Source organism: Prionailurus bengalensis, chromosome E4, assembly GCF_016509475.1.
Source record: "Prionailurus bengalensis isolate Pbe53 chromosome E4, Fcat_Pben_1.1_paternal_pri, whole genome shotgun sequence".
NCBI classification, from domain to species: Eukaryota; Metazoa; Chordata; class Mammalia; order Carnivora; family Felidae; genus Prionailurus; species Prionailurus bengalensis.
The window spans coordinates 51,298,074-51,317,817 of NC_057360.1; the positions used below are offsets into that span (position 1 = coordinate 51,298,074).

At 35.8% G+C, this 19,744-nt stretch overlaps 1 pseudogene; it reads left to right on the forward strand.

Annotated features, from left to right (window-relative positions):
• Positions 1-1,791: 1,791 nt before the first annotated feature.
• Positions 1,792-3,292, forward strand: LOC122475927 (annotated as a pseudogene).
• The last annotated feature ends 16,452 nt before the right edge of the window (positions 3,293-19,744 follow it).

Below are 19,744 nucleotides of genomic sequence, written 5' to 3' on the forward strand. Positions count from 1 at the left end.
AGAAATCACAAGGAAAGAAAACTACATACTAATACCTCTTATGAGTATGGATGCAAAATCCTCAACAAAATCCTAGCAAAATGATTCCAACAACATATATAAAGAATTATATACCATGACCAAGTAGAATTTACCCCAGTGATGGAAAGGTTGTTTCATATCCAAAAATCAATTAATGCAATAGCACTCATATTGATAGAATTAGAAAAAAAAAAAACCTGCAAAGATCATCTCCATGCATGCAGCATAATTACTTGAAAACAAATAACAGCAGCAACAAAAAAACCTAACATACATTCATGAAGAAAACATTCAGCAAACTAAGAAAGAAAAAAACTTTCTAAACTTGAAAACTCACAGCTCATATCAGACTTAATGGAAGAAGACTTGCTGTGTTTCCTTCATGATGAAGAAGACAAGGAAGTCCAGTCCCACTGCCTGTATTCAACGTTGTATTGCAGATTCAAGCCAGAGAAATTAGGGAAAGAGTGGTAGGGGGGTGGGGAGATGGAAGGCATCCAGATTAGAAAAGAAGTAAACCACCTCTATCCACAGATGCTTTCGTACACAATAAATCATCAAAGAATTCACTAAAAAACTATTAGTACCAATAAATGAATTCAAGTGAGGTTGTGAGATACAGGTCAATATAGAAAAACCATTTGTATTTCTAAACATTTGTGTGAACAATCTGAAAATATATTTAATAAAGAAATTCCATTTACAATAGCATCAAAAAAAATACAAACAGGATTCAATGTGGAGTGCCTGGCTAAGTCAGTTGGAAGAGTAAGTCACTGTTGATCACAGGGTTGTGAGTTCAAATCTCATGTTGGTTATAGAGATTACTAAAAAAGGAAATACATAAAAACTTTTAAAAAATTGCATTAAGTGTAACAAAACTATAACACTATATTCTGAAAACTACAAAACATTGTTAGAAATTATTTTAAAGATCTCAATAAATAGAAAAAGATCCCATGTTCATGGACCAAAAGACTTATAATGGTAATGCCTCTCCAAAGTGATCCAGAGATTCAATGCAATCCCTGTCAGAATCTCAGAAAACTTTGTAGAAATTGACAAACTAATTATAAAATTCAAGTAGAAATGCAAGGGACCCAAAATAGCAAAAGCAATCTTGAAGAAAATTAAAAAAAACAAAAACAAAAAAACGCAGGAGGACACACACTTCCCCATGTCAAAACTTACTACAAAGCAGTGACAGTGGTAATCAAAACAACGTTGCATTAGGGTAGACATGCAGATCAATAGTCTACAAAAGGGAATCCAGAAGTTAATCTACAGTCAAGTGTTTTCCCACAAAAGTTTAAAGGTCATTTTATGAATAACCTTTAACAAATGATGCTGAGATCAACACCATATGTAAAAGAATGAAGTTGGGCTCTTACCTCACAACACATACAAAAATTTACTCACAGTGGATCCAAGATCTAAATATAAAAGCTAAAACTACAAAACTCTCAAAAATATAGAAGTAAATCTTCATGAATTTAGATTTGGCAAAGAAACTAAATATGACAACAAAAGATCAGTAACAAAAGGTAACATAGATAATTAGGGTTTGCTAAGCAGATCTGTAGCACTTAGATGAAACCAATGGCAAGTGGAATCATGCAGGGCCCGGAGAGTTCAACAGCAGTACCCAAGGTTTTGGTTCTTCTGCAGCAGTAACAGTGTATATGATGGGGGGTGGGATGCGGACAACCAGCAGCTGAGACACCTTGTGAAGTGACTGCAGCTCTTTTGTGGCTCAGCAGTGTGTTCCCCATGGATGGCCATGTCTACACCCTCCCATGTGCCTGTAACAGAACTCCATCCAACTTTACCTGACCAGGAGGCCCAAATATCAGCCGATTGTAAATACCACCACAGGTTCAAACACGATGCTGAGAATAATGCCTATTTGGTATTGAATATGCAAGACTTTGATGTGGAGTCCAAATGTGGTAGGACAGTTCATGTTTCTGAACCAAAGAAAACAAGAAATAAGGGGATGCTGTATACCTACATTGCTCTCTATCAAGCTGGCAATTTATCTTAGTGTAACGGGAAGTATTTTTAGTGTAATGGGAAAGCACCTTATAAATCCTCTTATTTCTTGCACAATCACAAAACCCAAAGCAATCAATCTGCTCTTTGGGGGACCTGCTACACAGCAAATGGAAGTTGAAAAGAAGTGGACAAATGCCTTGAATGAAACTGTTTTTCACTAGAGACCAAGAATAACACTAAATTTGGTGGCAGATGACATTGTCTTTGATAAGTTCTCTCTTCCTGCTGATGTGCATGGATAGGTTAAGATGATCCAGTTAGAAAAAAAAAATGTATGTTACTTCCCTATTCTGTTCATAGTTCAGCTGAGCAATGAAGTGAAGGATTTGATGATCATAAATCATCCTACTATTGGGCTACCTGTCACAGTGTCCTCAAAAAGATCTCACTGGGGAGAATATCCTTCAGGATTCATGAGCAAGATTCTATGTTCTCCTTGTAGCAGTTTGGGTTTTCAAAGACAGTTGCTGATGAGGTGAAAGGAATTTTTGCAGATACCAACTTCGACCTTCTTTTTGACTGAATTTCATCTTCTTTTCGACTGTTTGGCTTCAAAAAATGACATCAGTTTCTGAAGGAAAAACAAGAGCACGACTGCAATATCCACCAAAGCAATGATTTGGCTCTGTTTTTGCACCGTGGTTACATTACTTTTCCTTCTAAAAGAGAAGATGAATTTGCTAGTCCTTATCCCAGCAAGCATTGCACTATAGCAACTGAACTAGAGACAGCAAATGACCGTTCTTTGGAGAGACCCAAGACCTGAATTTCAGTTTGGCGCTTGCAGTGACTCTGAATGGGAAACCAAGGAATGTGATACTCAGGTCATGTCACACTTACCGTACCCTGTGTGTATCTGAGGTGCTATGTATGTGCTCCTGCATCTCAAGAATACAAGTTGGTATTCTCGATTAATTATCAGTTTTGTCAATTGATGGAATATGCTTCTGCCTTTGTCTTACGTTACCTCAGCTTTATGAATTACAAGATAAAGTCAGTTTTACATCTACCTTGGAAAGCATTTACCTATAAAGCTGCAAGCACATTCATTGACCAGGTCTTGGCTTTTATTATCACCATGCCAACATCGTATTGGCTGGCATGTTTTAGGGACAATGTGGTATTTCTTGTTCACCTTTACCAAAGATGATTTTAACCTGTGGATAAAACCAGAGTGAGCACCTCTGAGAAGTTTAATGAGGAAAATACCAAGTAAAAACCCCACACAGACTAAATGTTCTATCGCTTTAAAGGAGCCACTCTGTGGTTGGCTGTCAGCTGAACAAAGCTGGGATTTAGTATTTTTGGAAACTTTGTCTAATTTCGTTAGACATTACATCCTCAGCATTCCCAAAAATCTCTTGAACGCATTTCATGGATCTCCTTATTTACCTTTATGTTACATCTGGAAAGAGCTATTTACACTTCCCCTTCACAACATTTAAACATCCTTCTGGGTCACAGAGGTGTTGCCTAGCTTTGGTCACCCTTTTAGTATGGCAGGTCTCCATGCAGGAATGCCCAGTGTTGGCCACACCCTTGCTACAGTGCACACATGGAGCACAGATGGACAACACCTATCTATCAGAGACAGGAAGGGTGTTACTGTTGCTTTCAATTGTTCCTTGTGTGAATTTCAAATGCCTGTGTAAATTTACCCACTTGGATACCCTGGAATAAGATGGCTTTTTTCTTTTTGCTTCAATTTTGATTGTTTTAAAGCTTATTGTATTAATTTTCCAATTTAAAGTAAATGTACCTGGATGTGAAAATAATACATGAATTGGACTTGATTCAAATTATTTTTAACCTTTTGTTTGGTTTGATGTGTTTCAAAGGATCATGATGAAAGTGAAAAGACCATCCACATAATCGGAGAAAACATATGCTAATAGTATATCCAATAAAAGACTAGTATCTAGAATATATACCAAAACTTGTATAACTCAGTAATAAAGAAAAAATAATTCAATTAAAAATGAGAAAAGGGGGGCGCCTGGGTGGCGCAGTTGGTTAAGCGTCCGACTTAGCCAGATCACGATCTCGCGGTCCGGGAGTTCGAGCCCCGTGTCAGGCTCTGGGCTGATGGCTCAGAGCCTGGAGCCAGTTTCCAATTCTGTGTCTCCCTCTCTCTCTGCCCCTCCCCCGTTCATGCTCTGTCTCTCTCTGTCCCAAAAATAAATAAACGTTGAAAAAAAAAATTTTTTTTAAAAAATGAGAAAAGGTTCTGAATAGACATTTCTCCAAAGAAGATAGATATACAAATGGCCAATATGTACATAAAAAGATGCTCAACATTAGTCATCAAGGAAGTGCCAATCAAAACCACAGTGAGGGGGACCTGGATTGGGTAAGCGTTGGTTAACCAGTTGGTTTAGCGTCCACTCTTGATTTTGGCTCAGGTCATGATCTTGTGTTTCGTGAGTTTGAGCCCTGCATCAGGCTCTGAACTGAAAGAGCCTGCTTGGGATTCTCTGTCTCCCATTCTCTTTGCCCCTCCCCCACTCACACTCTCTCTCAAAAACAAAAACAAAAATATTGAGGCACCTGGGTGGCTCAGTCAGTTAAGTGTAGGACTTTGGCTCAGGTCATGATCTCATGGTTTGTGGGTTCAAGCACCACATCTGGCTCTGTGCCGACAGCTAGGAGCCTGCAGCCTGCTTCGGATTCTGTCTCCCTCCCTCTCTCTCTCTGCCCCACCCCACTTGCACTCTCTGTTTCTCTCAAAAATAAATAAATATGAAAATGATTAAAATAAACAAATAAACATAAAAAAAACCACGGTGAGATACCACTTTAAAACGAATAGGATGACTAGAATAAAAAAAAAACAGATAACAGCAAGCATTGGCAAGGGACGAGATAAATCAGAACTCATATACACTGCTGGTTGGAATGCAAAATGATGTAGCAGCTTTGGGAAACAGTCTGGCAGCTCCTCAAACTTTGAAACTTTGAGTTACCATATGACCCAGCAATTCCACTTCTGGATATATTCCCAAGAGAAATAACAATATATGCCCATACAGAAGCTTGTACATAAATATTTATAGCAGCATTACTCATAGTGGCTACAAGGTGGAAACAACCAAAATGTCAATCAAAGGATAAATGGATAAACAAAATATGGTATATCCTTACAATGGAAATTTATTCAACCATAACAAGTAACGAAACACTGAAACATGCCACAACACGGATGAACCTTGAAAACATTATGCTGATAGAAGTTAGTCCCAGTCAGAAAAGACCACATACTACACGATTCCATTCATGTAAAAGAATAGGGAAATATATAGATATAGAAAGTCGATTAGTGCTCGATTATGGCTAGGTGAGAGGGCACCGGGGATGTGGGGAATAGATACCTAAAGGATGTGGGGTTATTTTTTGAGGTGTAAAAAAAATTTTTTTAATTGACTGTGTTAATGGCTGTACATGTTTATAAATACACGAAAAATCACATTGAGCCATACAGTCCAAGTGTGTGAATTATAGGGTATGTGAATAATACGTTAGAAGAGAGAGGTGCTGGTGGTACAAAGACCCATTTGAGAGCCATTGCAAGATCAGGGAATATAGATGTGTGTGTGTGTGTGTGTGTGTGTGTGTGTGAACTAGACTAGAAGTTACTTAAAATGACAAAGAAAGTGCATAATACAATAGCTATCTTATATTGCACTGACAATGGTGAAGGTCTGTTAATGCTCAAATCAATTAATCTTTACAATAATCTTAGAAGTAGGTCATTTTCCAGAGTATAGGAAAGAAACTGAGGAAGAGAGCTCAAATAATTGCTCAAGTATATGGTGCTAGAAATAAACTGAACCAAACATCTAACCATTGGCTTGGTGACTTTAGAATCCATGTTCTTTAGGATATTGAAACTTGGATGATTCCTTTCAGCCAACATTAATTCAATGTCAAATATGTTCAAAACAATGAATTAGATGCTGAGATATAAAGTCAAATATGATGTCATTAACATCAATAACCTGTATCATGGAAGACAATGATATGTACCATAAATCTGTAATTACAGTGAGATGTGATACCTACAGAGGTATATACTAAGTGCTAGAGGAACATACAAGAAGATTCAAATGCTATGAAACAAATGACAGCCTATATATATATATATATGTATATATATATATATAAAATAATGTTTGGGTCTGGAATAATTGTTTATCATTTAGATATATGTAGTTAACTCTACAAGTAGATTCTACAAATATTGTCTACATCTATGCCTATGATTGTGTTCTTTTATTTATTTTCACTCTGCATTCTCTATTCTATACATTGCATTCTGTGTTCTATTCTTATTATGCAACATTCTTGGCTGGGGCTTTGTTACTAAACTTTCTATGGTGCTTTTTAAATATCTACCTCCAGATCTTCTATTGTAGACTATTAAGTCATTTAGTACAGGTAATATGCCTTATTCATCTTCCTGTCATATCAAGGTCACTGCCTGACTTGTGGGTGATTAATAAATATTTTTGAATAAGGAAATAATGGCATAAGTGAACAAATAAATGGATGGATCAATGGATTATTTTGCCCATAAACATTATATAGAATATATACTAGTTTGTGTGTAGTAAAAATTGGTTATAGAAGGGAGTAGGTGTGTTGTTTTTTTTTTTTAATTTTTGGATTTAATGAATCAACAATGGATAGATAGATAGATAGATAGAACCAGTACATAAGGAATTCATTAGAAAATCAAAGTTAGAGCTTATCAATTTTAGAGCATTTTCACAGAAGTGAGAATTGAATCACTCCAAGAGAAAGAATAGGCAATGTTCGTAAGACATAAGGAATGGATTTATTTAATCATTCCTGAATAAAAGAAAGGGCTCAAAGAATTTTAAAAAATTGAATTATAGTTGGCTCCACTAACCAAGTTCTCTACTTTCTCCTAAAACCCTCAAAACCAACAATGCAGAATACTAATGTTTGAAAATTATTCCTGCAAAAATATCAGGGAATTTGTGGTAGGTTAAAGGATTCCAAATGCAAATGCATTATGAAATTCCTGACCACATTATCTTAATTCAGTTAGAGATTATAGAATTACAGAAACTGCTGTGAAGAACAGAAATACCAGGCATTAGAGGAGAGAAAAGGAGATGTTCTTAGAAAGACTGAAGACAGAAGTTTATGATTAAACCAGGGATTTGAGAGACCAGCAGTTTTGAGCGATGCTAAGATCCAAGGCATGACCCCAGAATGTGCAATCAAATTATTGTGGAGTTCAAGAATTTTGTGACACCATAAATGAAAGGACGTCGGTAATCAACATGGAGATGTTTATGTCATCATTACGAGGCATAGACTAGAGCTGAAAATTGAATAAGAAAGTCTAGAATCTGAAGAAAAGGGAAAACGGTCATGGATTTCTTTATGACTGTCAGACAGGAGTTTAACAAAGTCAGATGTCATAACAATCTCTTGAACAACAAATTCTCTTTAGTTTACTATAATCTTCAGGTAAGAAATGAAATTAAACTTCTCTATAATGGTAATATTTTATTCCCTTTACACTAACATGAATCTCCTCTCTCTGACAGAAACCTGCCTCTCAAGGGCTCTTAATGTCACTTGTCACTTAACAAAGTCTGTGTTACTGTGTTGGCTGAAAGTCATGTTCAATTTTCACAACCTCTTTATTAATAATCAGAGTGTATCTCAAGAGACAAAATCCTCATACCTCATACCTACTTTTCGAAAAAAAAAAAAAGCTAATAGCTTTTACATCCATTGCAAAAGCAAGTCATTTAGGAGAGAAAAAGCTATCTGATTGTTTCAGCCAATTTAAATTAAATTGAAATGCCTTTTTATGAAACTCTGGCTGAATGTGCTATGAAAGATTAAGATGCTTCAGCATTAAGAATGGGGTTAGTTTGACAAAATGCCAGCTTACCCTCTGATTTTCATTCATCAGTGAAATTTCTAAGTTCTTTTTTTGCCTTTTAAATCTGTGATCCCATGAGTCATAATTCTACAGGTATTTCCTTTTTTTCCCTTAATTTTGTTAAATTGACACTGATAACATCCCTAATGGAAAATACAACTGCAACACAGTCAGTTCACTGTTTGAGAAATATATATGTGTTTCACAATATGAAAAATTCAGAGGGTTTGGTAGTCATAAAAATGTTTATTTGTGAGGCACCTATTTAAATACAAGTATAAAAAACTCCTTAGTTTTCTCCCAAATAATTTTACTCTATTTTTTAAATCTAAGAATTATGACATTCTCTTTGGAATGTTTCTGGCAAACAGGAGGCACATAAGTTTTACTTGAGGAGGGAGGTGAAGACTAATTGTGCTTCGTTTTTGTTTATCTGTTCTAAAATCCTGAGGAGTTTATGTGGCCATATTACTTGTCATTTGGAATAATTCAGTCTTACAGACAGCCTAAATTTAGTGTGGATTATAATAATAGTATTTTTTTTCAACGTTTATTTATTTTTTGGGGACAGAGAGAGACAGACAGAGCATGAACGGGGGAGGGGCAGAGAGAGAGGGAGACACAGAATCTGAAACAGGCTCCAGGCTCTGAGCCATCAGCCCAGAGCCTGACGCGGGGCTCGAACTCACGGACCGCGAGATCCTGACCTGGCTGAAGTCGGATGCTTAACCGACTGCGCCACCCAGGTGCCCCTATAATAATAGTATTAACAGCTACAATAACAACACTGACTTCTGGAACTATGTGCCAGGAATTATGCCAACAAGTATACATGCATAGGTCTAATTTGATACCCTAGCAATTCATCCTCTAGATATTACCCCACCCTGCTATTCAGAACACTGAATTCACTGCAGAAGTGACATATGCAGGATTTCACAAAACAACTAGGAGACCTAAAATCCAAACTCAGGTGTCATGCTTAAACCTCTATAATCTTGAAATGTTTTAGAATCTCAAACTTGGGTTGAACCATCTCATTTCTGTCCTTTTTTCCTCCTTAGTTCACTACTCTGAACATGTCCTCGAATAACCACAAAAATAACCCCCAAAATAGATTTGATTTGGGGGTTAAAAATAAAGTTTAGCAAGTAAGTGAATTCACAAATACAGAATCCACATTTTGGGATGAGCACTGGGTGTTGTATGGAAACTAATTTGACAATAAATTTCATATAATAAAAAAAAAATTCAGAATATAAAAAAAAACAAATACAGAATCCACAAACAGCAAAGATCAACTGCATTTTTATGACTTAGTTTTGTTGTCCGTCCCTCCAAGTCCATGGAGAGCATTATAAAAATAATCTGAGAAGGCATATTATTTCATTGATAAATTATATTTTGCATCTAAAACAGAAATAGGAGCACACTAAGTATAATTGTTTTTCACCTATAAAAAAAACCCTAAAGATGTATGTGAGTGATTTTTTTATTTCAATTATCTGCAATGCTGGAAAGATTTTATTTTCAACTTTAGCCTGTGATGGAAAGGGATATTACTATTTATATGTAATAACATAGTCTATTAAGCATCTATTGCTGTATAACAAATTACTGAAGGTTAGTGACTTAAAAAATTATCTTGGGGCGCCCGGGAGGCTCAGTTGGTTAAGCCACCGACTTTTAATTTCGGCTCAGGTCATGATCTCATGGCTCATTAGATTGAGTTCCAGTTGGGCTCTGCATTCAGAGCACAGAGCCTGTTTGGGATTCTCTGTCCCTCTCTCTCTCTGCCCCTCCCCAGCTTGCACACATATGCACACGCACGTGCCCCCACTAGCACCCACCTTTCTATCTCTGTCTCAAAAATAAATTTTAAAAAATTTACTATTTTATGTAGTCTGTAAATGAAGTGGTTTAGCTGCTTGGTTCTGGTGCAAAATTTTTAGTGAGTCATTTGAAGGCTTGACTGGGACTGGAGTATCACCTTCTACTCCCTTCCATGGCTGTTAGCTCTAGGCCTGGATTCCTTATTTCTCTTGGTAGGTCTCTTGGTAGGAGACCTCAGTTTCTCCCCAAGAAGGTCTGTCCATAAAGCTGCTAAAAACATGACTAACTTCAGCTAGAAAAGAGAGAGAGGAAATTAGTTTTGTTAGCTGGTCATGGAAACTCGGGCCTACAGTAATGTTGAAAAATAGAGTAATTTTCCAGGTTAATATATAATTGTGTATTAAATATATGCTATTTAAGTATTATTATATCCTGATGAACATATAATTTTTATAGAGTCCATTGATATTTGTTATATTAAAGATAAATTAATCAACAATTAAATGAATTACTTTAAAATATTTTTAATCTTTCAATGGCACTTTTATAGAGGATCATATATACTAATCTTATGCAAAAGAATTCATATTAAGTCTTATTTTAATGAAAGCATTTTGCAAGCACACTATATATTAGGTACTTTCTTTTTTTTAATCTGACAGTATCCATTCACACCTTTTCACCCTCATTATTCATGCATGCATGCATTCATTTAACAACCATTCATAGAGTGCCTACTAGCTGTCAGACAAAGTTATAAGCATGGAAATCCTAAAGTGAATAAAACAGACAAAGAATGTTACCTCATGTAGTTTTCATTCTAGTGACATTAGACAGATCATGAGCATATTAATAAGTAAAATATATATGTTAGATATTGATAGTACATGGAGGAAACCAAAACTGAATAGTAGAGAAGAAACCATTACAGATGAGTGAACTATTAAATACAATTATTGGACACTACCTCAGTGTTGCTATCTAAGAAAATATAAGCAGAGAAATACTGAGTTGTAAACATTCCTGACATGTGACATATTTAAACAATACCAAAGGACACTATTTGGCTGGAACAGAGTGAGCAAGAGAGGGAAGAGGAGGAAATAAAATCAGACCTGGATGCTCTGTTATTGTCTAAATCATAAGGATTTCTTTTTTTTTCTCTCTCTCTTTTTTTTTTTCTTAATCAGAAGAGAAGCCATTGAAGAGAGAAAGAAAGAGAAAAAAAAAAACCCACACAAAGTATTAGTTGCAAGTCTATTAAAATAATTACAGTGACTGATGAAAATGGCTTATGGTGTTAGTAGTAATTAATTTATAGACTCAATGTAATTTTCACTAAAGCCCCAACATGTTTTTGTGGAACTAGGCAAAGTAATTCTCAAATACATTAGAAAGAAAAAAAGGTAAAGAATGGTAAAATTTCTGATGAAGAAAAACAGGGTAAGTTCTTGATATGTATAATATCAATAATGAATTTGAAAGTATAGAAAGTTAAAGCACTAAAGAAATGCTGGGTGATACATAACTAAACCTAACAGAATAGGAGGAGTATAGGATCAAGGTTTTGGGTTATCTTTTATGAGAAAGATGTTTGTTATGCCCAGAATTCGTGATCCCCAGATACCGCCAGGGAGCTGAGTCCGATGTAAAAGCAAAAGAGCCTTTATTCGAGCTAGCTCGAGCTCAATCCCCTACCTGCACGGACGAAGCGGTGAGATACCTGGGAGAGACAGCGAGTTTCAAAAGGACAAAGGTTTTATTGGGGCCTAGGGGCAGTTGGTGAGGTAATGGCTGTGGCCTCAGCTGATTGGGGAAGGGTCTGAGTCCTGTTAGGCAGGTGAGCCGGAGGTTACTCAAGGGGAGGAGGCGTGGTCTAGGTGAAGGATACAGAACAAGATGGAGTCCGCCCGCTTAGGCCCGCCTTTTCAATGTTAATTTCTTCACTGGCCTTTAACATATTCATACATTTTAATGCACTGCTATTATGCTTTATTTTGCTACAAAATTGGAAGAAATACAATAAAATACTTGATGGCATGTTAAAATAATTAGAGTGAAGGTCTGGGTTATCTCTCTAATATAATTTTACTTCAATTTGATATGCTTTATTGAGTTGGAGCAAAAAAAGTACAAACTTCCAGTTATAAGATAAGTGAGTACTAGGAATGTACAACATGATGACAGAAAACAGTGTTGTATAATATATGGGAATGTTGTGAAGAGACTAAATCTTAACTTTCTCATCACAAGGAGAAATTGTTTCCTTTCTTCTCTTTCTATTATATCTTTACAAGAGGGATGGTAACTAAACCCATTAAGGTAATCATTTCACTTACAATCATGTGTAAGTCAAACCATCATGCTGTACACATTAAACTCACACCGTGACATGTGTAAATTACTTCTCAATAAAACCAGAAGAAAAAGAGATTAATTTGTAGACAAGAAATTACCAATTGCAACTAATCTAGATATACCATGTGATAATGTGACTTATAATAAGAAGTATATATTTGTTTTTTTGTTTCCTTTCTGGTACTGAGCTCTTAAAACCCTTGGAATTTCCTGAATCATTAGAGCTATGAAGATTCTTTTTTTATGTTAATGAGCTTGGTTTTGTTATGTTGGAACCACCTAAAAATGAGCTGCTGGCCTGAAAAGCAGACCTTGCCATTAGAGGGCAGGAACTTTAGTCTCCTCCCAACCCTCTATCTCCTGGGCGGGGCGAGGAGCTGGAAGTTGAATCAATTGCCAAGGGCAATGATTTATTCAATCATGCCTATGTAATGAAGCCTCTCCAAAAATCTGAAAGGACTGGCTTCAGAGGGCTTCAATGTTGTTGAAGACGTGCAGATCTGAAGAGAATGGTGCATGGATCTCCATGCCTTTTGTCATACATTGCCCTATGCCTCTCTTCCTGTTAGCTGTTCCTGAGTTCCTGTATCCTTTTACTGTAAAACAGTGATCTAGTAAGTAAAATGTTTCTCTGAGTTCTGTGAGCTGTTCTAGCAAATTAATGAAACTCAAGGGAGGGGTTTGTGGGAACATCTGATTTATAGCCAGTCAGGCAGAAGCACAGGTAATAATCTAGGCCAGGAAGTGGCTTCTGAAATCTGTTGGGGTGGCGGGGAGGGTGGGGCGCAGCTTCGTGGCACTGATCTTTTACTTGTGGAATCTGATGTTATCTTTGAGTAGATAGTGTCAAAACTGAGTTGAATTCTTAGACATGCTGCTGACATCTAAGAATTGCTTCTTGGTGGTATGGGAAACCCCCACACTCACACCCACAAATCATACTTGTGCTCCAATTTGTTCACACCCTTGAACCCATTAGAATACATCTGCACCTTGATTATTGGAAAAAAATCACAGAGGATTTACTTTATTCTGTTTACCATTCTAAACAGTATTCTTGCATGTCAGTATTTTATTTGTTCTCTGTTCAAATTAATATTCATATATCTTAAAGGCTTTGAGTTTTTTTTTTCCTGCTGAGTTGAGGTGATGGCAGGAAGAGATGAAACCAATAAAAAAGTAAATATTTAAAATGCATTATAGTAATGTGTGTTTATTATTTAATAGTTTATAGTTTGTTAATTTGAATCATAACCATAAATATAGCAGCTTCCATTCATTAGTTTTTACTTCGTGCCAGGCACGACACTATATATATATATATATATATATATATGTGTGTATATATATATATATATATATGTATGTATATGTCGTCTCTTTTATTCTTGGAAATCATCATGAATATTTCGGCTTGTTAAATAAATGACAAGTTAAAAATGAAACTCTTATCTCTCATAAAATGTCATGATACGTATTCATATAAGAGAATAGTGAATGATAATAAATTAACCATTTTCTTAATGTATTTTTTTATATTACAAACTAGTAGGTAAATAGGCTGTGCACCTGCTGCTAGTAATTTGCAATTATCCATTGCTTGAAATACTGCAATATGCTTCATAAACCAAAAAGCAAAGCTTGCTATCAGAAGAAGACACAAAATAGAATACAAGTTTTCACTTTCTTTGAGCAGCCAGATGGTTTAGAACTATTTTTCTGCAATTGAATATAAAAGAAGTAGAACTGAGACAAATTGACCATTTCAGGTTTATAGCATGTTTTTATGATTTTTAAACAATGAGGGGGAATGTATAAAATCATTAAATCCACATATCATGTGGAAGATTCTTTCAATAATATACAACACATTTAAAGTATGTTATTAGTAAACCTTATAAAATATTTGTTTGAACACACTTAGGCTGTAGATACACTCTGACAATTAACATGCCATTTTTGCAAATTATCTGTATATATGTAGAAAGTCAAATGTTCAATTGCTCAAAAAATAAGCATTGCAATATAAGAACTGAAAATGAATGACCAGAAGAATGGCAATTTAAAAAGCATAATTTGTGAGGAGCAGACAACAAGGGTGACTGGGTCATTGGCATCTGGTTTAATCTTATTCTACTTTCTTTCCCTTTTCTGTCAAGCGGTGGGAATAATAGTAGCCACATCATATGTTTTGCATAAGAGCTTAATTAAATGATCCATTTAAAACAAAATTAACTCTAAGTTAACACTCAACGTGCATAGCAAACATTACATAAATATACTAGATAAGAAGAACGAATGAATAATTAAAGAGTACTCCCTGATTTTCTTATTGATAATCTAAAGGATTTTGCATTCATAGTAAGTACGTTTTGCATGAACTGTTTCGTTTTCTAATTCATGGGTTGTCTGAACATATGTATCAACACAGTGTTCTGAAGATCATCTGGTTAATATAAATAATATAAAAGTAATTGAATCCAGTGAATGTAATAAAACAATTAATAACAATATTATGGCTTTACCCTATACTGTTTTAAAATATTTTTGTACAGGGGCGCCTGGGTGGCTCAGTTAAGCGCCTGACTTCAGCTCAGGTCACGATCTCACAGTCTGTGTGTTCGAGCCCCGCGTCGGGCTCTGTGCTGACAGCGCAGAGCCTGGAGCCTGCTTCAGATTCTGTGTCTCCTCTCTCTGCCCCTCCCCTGTTCATGCTCTGTCTCTCTCTGTCCCAAAAATAAATAAAAACATTAAAAATAAATAAATAAATAAATAAATAAATATTTTTGTACATAGTAACAAAACTAGGCCAGAGATGTGAACATCAATTATATGTAAATTGCTGTGGAGAGGAGGACAGATATCAACACAGTAAACATATAGTGATTACTCTTTTTAAAATATATATATTTATTTTTGAGAGAGAGAGAGAGAGACACAGACAGTGAGTGGGGAGGGGCAGAGGAAGGTAGACACAGAATCCGAAGCAGGCTCCAGGCTCCAAGCTGTTAGCAAAGAACCCCTTGCGGGCTCAAATTTACAAACCATGAGATCACGACCTAAGCCAAAGTCAGACACTGACCCAGTGTCAGTGTCAGTGTCAGTCAGTCAACTGAGCCACCCAGGAGTCCCTACGTCATTACTCTTAAAGGAATTTTAATCCAACTGGTGCAGGGAAGATAGGAAGAGACAGGTAGGTAATTCTAGCAAGCTAATAATTTGGATCCCTTGGAAGAGTAATCTTACGCGCATTTGCAACTATTCCCCAAGCATAAAGATGATAGGTGAAGATAGATGATAGATAGATGATGATAGATAGATAGATAGACAGACAGACACATAGACTCAGTTCACATCTCAGCACACTCCAAGTTCTCACCAAAGACATTAACAGCCTCTATCTTTTTAAATCACAGAACAGTGTTTTGCACTGACTATTCCTGATCTTTGAAAAGCATCTTTCATGATTCTCCTCTCCCTGACATTTTTATTATCTTTATCAGAATCCTATTGTTTGTGCCCTTCTTCCAAAATATCTGGGTAGTTCTTCTTAGGCTCATTTATATCAAATTATCCTCTCTTCTCACTGTACTATCTTTATGAGGCAAACTCATTTCCCAGTGTATTAATAACAACCGATATTGTTGTTATTATGTCAGGAGCCTCCATCGCTGTCCAGACCTCTTTTCTGAATTCCAAGATTGTATATCCCGCTGCCTTCTCTCCTTCTTCACTTAGATGCTGCAAAGGAAGCTTACTGTGAACACACCTAAGATGGAAAAAGAGTTTCTCCTCTTTAACTCATAATACTCCAGAGTATACAATCTTGCTAAAAGAGTCATCCTACTCTGGCCTAGCCATAAAGGATCATTATTTTTCTGTCTACTTTATTTCAATTTATCAGTTACTCTAGATAGCTATTATCTAATTCATATTCCTATATCCCAACTCATATCACCATATTCTAATCTAATGTTTTCTCTCTTTCACCAATCTGATAGTTTCCCAGCAGTTGAGCTAAATCCACTTTTTTTCACATCAAATGTATTTTCCATATCCTGGGGTTATTAAGTCATAAATAGTAGTCTTAAAGAAATAGATGAAAATAAAAATATAGTGGCTTACAGTTATATATAGAAAAATACTTATATCCCAGGGTGCCTGGATGGCTCAGTGGATTGTCTGACTCTTGATTTCAGCTCAGGTCATGATCTCACATTTCGTGAGTTTGAGCCCCACATAGAGCTCTACATTGACAGTGCGGAGCCTGCTTGGCCCTCTGCCTCTCATGACCATTCTCTCTCTCTCTCTCTCTCTCTCTCTGTCAAAATAAATACTAAATCAATCAATCAATCAATCAATATTAAAAAATAAAAATACTCATATCTCTAACAGCACTGCTTTGAAACATTCTCGGTGGTGTCTTAGAAATCTGCACTGTAAACAGGCGTTGCTGATGATATAAAAATACCTTCATGTGTAAAACACATGGCCCTAATTGATTAGGCCTTACATGATTCAGCTTACCCTGCTACTGTTTTCCACACATTTCACCTCCAGTTCTTCCTGGAGCCCTTATCGGCCGTGTCATTGCCCCCAATACTCTGCTTTAAACACTCTTTCCAGATTCACACACTTAACATCTGTTGAGCTGCGACACTGACTATCACCTCCGACAGAGGCGCCCCACTGTATGAAGGAAAGCAAAGAGCATAACAATATCTACCTCTAGGTAGATGTCACCTGGTTGTATGGTTTGCAGATGTCGGGGTCACCAAGAAAGGCATGACTCACACAGGCACTGGATGGAATGATGCTTTCCTTGCATAGAGAAGACACATCAAGCTCAACTTCAATAGTAAGCATTGGTCCCCGGTGACCTCTTGTGCTGAAGGTGAAGAACCCCATTCTCTCTCTGCTGGGAACATATATAGCACCGAGGCTGGCCAGGTGCCCTATGACACACATCCTTAAGAAGAACAAAGATGTACACATCAAACCCGGAATACAGAAAGATATTCCCAAACAAAGCAATATGCCCAGCACAAGCTGTGAAGGATTTTTATCTCCACATAAAAAAAAAAATGTTCCGGGCCTGAGGCAACCTTATGGAACCACGCAAGGGTCAGCAGGCTGTGCACGACTGCCTTTTCCAACAGTGTCAAAAATCAGAAGTTGGTACTAAATTTTCACCTTTCTAAATTTCTCAGTGACATTTGACAGGATTGATCACTCCCACTGTGACATTCTCCTTTCTTACTTTATATCTGAGATAGTATTTTCGACTCAGTTAATTTAGATTTTACCTCCTTGAAGGGGTCTATTCTAACCAAACTATCTGAAATAGCACACTTGTCATTTTCTTTTACTTCTGTTATTTTTCTATTAATATTTATCATTGTGTAAATATATATGCAACCACATATATACCAGATATATAAACAGATATATAATCTATCTCCCAAAATAGTATATAAACTCATGAAAAATGGTACTTTGTTTCTATATTTTTGTCTAGTTGTGTATGTACGTGTTTAAATAAAATTTTACTTTTAGCACAATCTAGATATGCAGAAAAATTCCAAAAGTAGGAAAGACTGTTCCCATATACTGCACACCCAGTTTTCTGTATTAATATTTTAAATTTGGGTGGGTACATTTGTTACAAGTTTCCTGTAGTAATATTTTAACTTAGGGTGGTATATTTGTTACAAGTAATGAACCAATATTGATATAATATCATTAACTAAAGTTCATCCTGTATCCACATTTTCTATTTTTCCCTAATGCCATCTTTCTATTCAAGGATCCCATACAGAATATAATATATTTAGCAGTTATGTCTCCATAACCTCCTCTTGGCTGTGAACCATTCCTTGTCTTGATGACAGTTCTGAGAAGCACTATTTTGTGTTCTACTCCTATTCTATTCTATTCTATTCTATTCTATTCTATTCTATAGAATGTTACTTAACTTGTATTTGTCTTGACTTTTTTTTCTCCTTTCATGCTTAGACTGGGTTATGTGTTTTGGAGGGAAAGACCGCAGAGACAAAGTGCCATTTTCATCCTGTCAGTGTCACATGGTATCAACTTTACTTAATACTGTTGATGTTGGGGGCCCCTGGGTGACTCAGTCAGTTAAGCGTCTGACGCTCGGCTCCAGCTCAGGTTGTGATCTCACAGTTCGTGAGATCCAGTCCCACAGAGGGCTCTGTGCTGACATCACAGAGTCTGCTTGGGATTCTCTCTCTTTCTCTCAAAAATAAATAAAATTAAAAAATCCGCTTGATGTAGTGATCTGGCTGCGATAGTGTTTGTCAAAACTGTCCACTCTAAATTTACTAGTTATTTTTTTCCTATTTCCATTCTCTTTGGAAAGAAGTCACTATGTGCAGCTTTATCTTACACTTAAATAGTACATAGTTACATTTCCCCCACCCCCTTCAGTGAAATCATTTCATATATGTAATATGGTTGGATTGTTTTGATACATTTTTAATTTCTTCCTGACATCAACAACCTCCTAAATTATGTTTTTTTTTTTTTTTTTTTTTTAATTTGCAGACATTAACATTTACCCTTTGTTGCTCTAAAATTCTGTTGGTTTGGACAGATGCATAATGTCATGTATCTATCATTACAGCCTCATAAAGAATACCTCTCTGGCTGTCAAAAATCTCAAAAAGTAGATTCGGATGTTAAACAGTTGAAAAATGCATCGCTGACTGCACTTATTAGACTGATTATGTTTATTTTAAAGCAGTAAATTTTCTTCTCTCCTGATATCATTTAGTTGTTCTCGAATTTTTTTAAATGTTGTTACAATATTTATAATAAGTCGGTTAAATTACTGCTGATATTGTTCATTTGGGAATTTTTCATAGTGCAAATTTATCAACAAGTTCTGTAAGTTTAGTGAAATGTTAACTAATACTTTTTAGAAAGAAAATCACATAATATTGAAACATTTCCAGACAATCATCGTAAAAGTGTTCTCTTGAGAGCACAAGCGTTTTCAGGTAAATGCTTTATCATCCATTATTATTATTTTTATTTTAAGTAACATCTTTATCTTGTAGAAACAAGTGAGGTGTGTTTCTCTTTTCAAAAATCATTGCAAGTTACTGCAATATTGAGAACTATTTGCCAACAACAAAGTACTGACCCAAAAATCCATGACATTTTTTATTTCAAAATACTTTGAGACATTTAACAAGGAAATTATTTGAAAACCAAAGAAAAAAAAAGAAAATTAAAAAGCCTCTGATCAATAAAAATATTTTCACAATTGTTCCACCTCTTTTTTAGACTTTATTTTTAAAAAGCCTTATTAAAGTATAATTTCCCCACTGTAAATTCATCTATTCTATGTATGTAATTTAATAATTTTTAGTAAATTTACAGAGTTGAGCAACCAATCATCACTATCCAGTTTTAGAACGTTGCCATCGCCCCCAAAATATTTCCTGTGCCCATTTTCAGTAAATCTCTATTCCTACTTCTGCTCTAGACAAAAATTAATCTACTTTCTAAAGTCTAAAAAAAAAAAAA